This window comes from Nansenia antarctica (genome assembly GCF_963989245.1).
Source record: "Nansenia antarctica genome assembly, chromosome: 4".
Lineage (NCBI taxonomy): Eukaryota > Metazoa > Chordata > Actinopteri > Argentiniformes > Microstomatidae > Nansenia > Nansenia antarctica.
Window position 1 is genome coordinate 71,665,972 of NC_137689.1, and position 4,434 is coordinate 71,670,405.

The 4,434-nt window shown below is 55.6% G+C and overlaps 1 protein-coding gene across 1 annotated transcript in view; it reads right to left on the reverse strand.

Moving 5' to 3' along the window:
* The window catches only part of rimbp2a (RIMS binding protein 2a), a gene marked incomplete at its 3' end in the record, with an annotated part of 36,396 nt that extends 35,504 nt beyond the window's left edge, over positions 1–892 (reverse strand). Inside the window, exon 1 of the mRNA XM_080530305.1 lies at positions 782–892. The remainder of the gene's footprint in view (positions 1–781) is intronic.
* Between the last annotated feature and the right edge of the window lie 3,542 nt (positions 893–4,434).

Consider the following 4,434-nt stretch of genomic DNA (forward strand, 5'->3'; position numbering starts at 1 on the left):
CCCTCAGAGGCAGTAATGCAGAGGCCTACAGTAGTAATGTATCACCCTCAGAGGCTCTAATACAGAGGCCTACAGTAGTAATGTATCACCCTCAGAGGCAGTAATGCAGAGGCCTACAGTAGTAATGTATCACCCTCAGAGGCAGTAATACAGAGGCCTACAGTAGTAATGTATCACCCTCAGAGGCAGTAATACAGAGGCCTACAATAGTAATGTATCACCCTCAGAGGCAGTAATACAGAGGCCTACAGTAGTAATGTAGCACCCTCAGAGACTCTAATGCAGAGGCCTACAGTACTGTATCACCCTCAGAGGCAGTAATACAGAGGCCTACAGTAATGCAGTACCCTCACCCTCACTCTGTTATTCCACGTCATGAACGATGGCTTGACAGAACGTACAGAAAAGCTGGAGGACTTGGGTGGAGGAGTGGAATTGGGATAGCTGGGCTGGATGGATGAATGGATGAGAGGATGAATGGATGGATGGATGGACAGAGGGGATGGACGGACGGATGGATGGACAGAGGGATGGATGGATGGACAGCTAGATGGATGGATGATGGATGGATGGACAGATGGATGGATAGCTGGAGGGATGGATGGATGGATGGACAGATGGACGGGAAGGATGGATGAATGAACGGATGAATGAATGGATGGGGGGTGGACAGAGAGATGAACAGAGGGACGGATGGACAGATGGAGAGGTGGACAGATGGAGGGATAGACAAATGGACACGAGAGCGGAGGGAGGGAGGGACAGAGGGCTGTACTCTCACCTTCAGGACCTGCTCGAGGTTCTCCAGTTTGCCTTGGAGCTGGGTCCTCTCCTGTTGGGCCGAGTCTCTCTCCTCACTCACAGCGCTGTGGGTCTGTCTGAGCTCAGCATAGTCCGAACTCACCTAGAGGGAGGGAGGGAGGGGGGAGGGAGGGAGGGAGGGAGGGGGAGGAGGAGGGAGGGGAGGGAGGGGGAGGGAGGGAGGGAGGGCGGAGGGAGGGAGGCGGAGGGAGGAGGGAGAGAGGGAGGGAGGGAGGGAAGGGAGGGGAGGGAGGGAGAGAGAGAGGGGAGTAAAGTGAATCAGAGAGAAGACAGAAAGATGGATATCGAGTGGGCAATATCCCAAGAGAGAGAGAGAGAGAGGGAGAGAGAGAGAGGGAGGAGAGAGAGAGAGAGAGAGACACTGGAAAAACATGACAATCCGCATTTCCCTCCCGCTTCCACATGTGGAATATCCATGGATTTCAAACGGGAACAGCGGCGCCGTGAAACATTGATGAAGTTTGCTCTCTCACCATCAAAAACCATTACATAACTTATACATCCAAGAGTTTCTGTGAAGGGGTGGAGGAGGAGGAGGAGGGTGGTGGGGGGGGAGGGGGGGGTGGGGGGGGAGTTCCGGGAGGGGTGACAGAGAGTTTACAGAGCAAACAGAAATGAATCAGCCCCATTTCCGTACAGCCCTGATGAAAGGGAGGCTGCTGACTCCAGCTCCGCCGCCGCCACCGCTGCCTCCGTCTCATCATCAATCAGCGCCCTTCGGAGGAGGTGAGGTCGGCGAGCTCCGGAGTTGGCCGCCATCTAACACACATCCCTCAACCTCACACCCACCCAACCACCCCACCCACCCCACCCACCCACCCACCGCTCTCAGATCCTGCCTCGTTAATTAACGTGACGGATTTCGCTCGTTCGTATCCAAGCTCGAGGTAATTGCAGACTTGTACAAAAATCATCCGCACCGGCGGAAATTGTTTCCGATACGGCGGATTACGGAGGTGGAGGCCGGCGGAGGTAGAAATCGGAGGACGGCGGCGGCGGGGCTAATGGGTTACGTGTGGTACAGGGGGGGGGGGTGATATGAAACGTGTCGGGGGGCTAGAAAACCTTGCGTCCGATTTCCACCCACACACCACCTGCTGGGGTTGGGGTATTACCTCTGCTGTGCTCTGAGAAATAGCAACACACACACACACACACACTCCATCGGTTGTTTTAGGACCCTGTATATAACCCCCCCCCCCCCCAATGTGTCCCTGGTACAGCCCCAAGACGTTCACATCCACCGCCTCGCATCGATCGATCTCATCTCACGCCCGCACTGAGAAATCACCCCTCTCTGACTCAGAGAGAGGAGTGGGCGGGGTGGGTTGGGGGGGTGGGGGGTGGCTGGGGGGGGGGAGACATGGAACAGAACAGAAGCGTCCTGTCTTCTCCCCCCCTGACGTTATTTACCGAGCCTCCTCAATCTCATTAACACCTAGCGAGGCTCCCACGCCTGCCTGCCAGCGCGCCCCCGACGCTAACGCTAACTCTTCCTGATCACCCTTCTCTCTGACGCCGACGGCTTCCCCCGCGAGAGCCCACCGCTAACGCTAACGGTGCCGCCTCCGGTACCTGGGTGCCACTTTACAACCCCCCCCCCTCCAACTCTAACGAACCCCCCCTACCCACCCCCCCCCCCCCCCCCCCCCCCCCATCCCCAACAATGCCTTTCATCTCCGCGGCGGTGTGTCTTGGATGAGGACAGATGGTTCCTGGTTGGAGGGCGTGTAGCGGCGGGGTGGTTGGGGGTGGTGAGCGGGGGGAGGGGAGAGGGGGGGGGGGGGATTAGAGAGGAGAGGTGGAGAGCTGGTCCCTGGACGCTTGTCAAGAGCCGGCCCCGTGAAAGTGACACCATTAGCGCCAGGCGGCGGTCCTCCCGGTGTCTCTCTGTCTGACTGGGTCTGGGGGGGGGGGGGGGGGGGGGGTGGAGGGGGAGGCAGGGTGGGGGGGAGGCAAGCCAGAGAGCTGGAGAGGGGGATCAGGTAGAGGTGGGGATGTAAACACTCACACACCCAGACACACACACACACACACACACAAGCATCCAGTATGCACGCACACTCTCACAGAGAGATACACCCTCACCCTCTGGCACAAGCACACACTCATTGCACGCACACGCACACACACACACACACACACACACACACACACACACACACACACTCACACCCACAGACACACACTCACACCTGCAAGCACCAGGACACACACACACGCATACATAAACACACACACACACACACACACACGCACACACACACACAAACACGCTCGCTCGCTCCAAGCTTCGGCGCCTCACATCACAGAGGGTAAAGAACCTCAAAGCTTAGTTTTCTATGAATATTCTGGGATATTCTTAATAATCCACAAGGCAAGATGCCCCTCCGTTGACTTTACAAAGCACACACACACACACACACACACACACACACACACAACTCTCTACCCTCGCTGCTCGACGCGCGAACCCAATCCATCACCATGGCCGCTGCTGCTGCATACTATTACACTACACACAAGCCCCGGGACACATCCCACACACAATCCACTCCAGCCTCATCATCATGTAGATACAATTCCATTGAACCTCGTCCTGATCCGTCGCCACGACGACATCATCTCCTCTTCGTCTGAGAAAAAAAAGAAAAAAGCAGCAGCGAAATCCAACACGGCTTTCAGATCACACTATTGATCTATTGAAGATGGATCGCAGATTCCATGGGTTTGCTTAATGCAGCTGTGTCTGTGTATCAGGGATACCCATGGGTATCGGCCCTGGTCCCTAACAGCCCCACACTCCATCAGATGATTATTATGTTACGTAGGGGGGTAGGGGGTGGGGGGGGGGGGGGTGGCTGTGGCTCAGGAGGAAGAGCCTAGGTCGTCTAACGATCGCTAAAGGTCGGCGGCTGGGCGGTTGGAACCCCCGGCTGGCCACGTGGTGTTTCGAGGTGTGCTCCCAATGAGCGGGGCCGGGCGGCGCCTTGCGTGCTAGCTTAGCCGCCATCGGTGTGTGAATGGGTGATGTAATGCGCTTTGGAATAAGGCGCTGTGTAACAAGTGCAGTCCATTTACGTTACCGTAGTCAGCGGTCAACTACAGTACCACACACAGGGCTTCTCAGAACCAGGCATGGCCACTGCTTGTTTGTAAAATAATGTTTATGTTTTTTTACGTACGGTAATAACCGTCCGGTGAGAGAGAGAGAGAGAGTGAGAGTGAGAGAGAGAGTGAGAGTGAGAGAGAGAGAGAGAGAGAAAAAGAGAGAGAGAGAGAAAAAGAGAGAGAGAAAAAGAGAGAGAGAGAGAGTGAGAGTGAGAGAGAGTGAGAAAGAGAGAGTGAGAGAGAGAGTGAGAGAGAGAGTGAGAGAGTGAGAGTGAGAGAGAGGAGAGTGAGAGAGAGAGTGAGAGAGAGGGTGAGAGAGTGAGAGTGTGAGAGAGAGAGTGAGAGAATGAGAGTGAGAGAGAGAGACAGAGTGAGAGTGAGAGAGTGAGAGTGAGAGAGTGTGAGAGAGTGAGAGAGAGAGAGAGAGTGAGAGAGAGAGTGAGAGAGAGAGTTGAGGAGAGAGAGTGAGAGTGAGAGACAGAGTGAGAGTGAGTGAGAGTG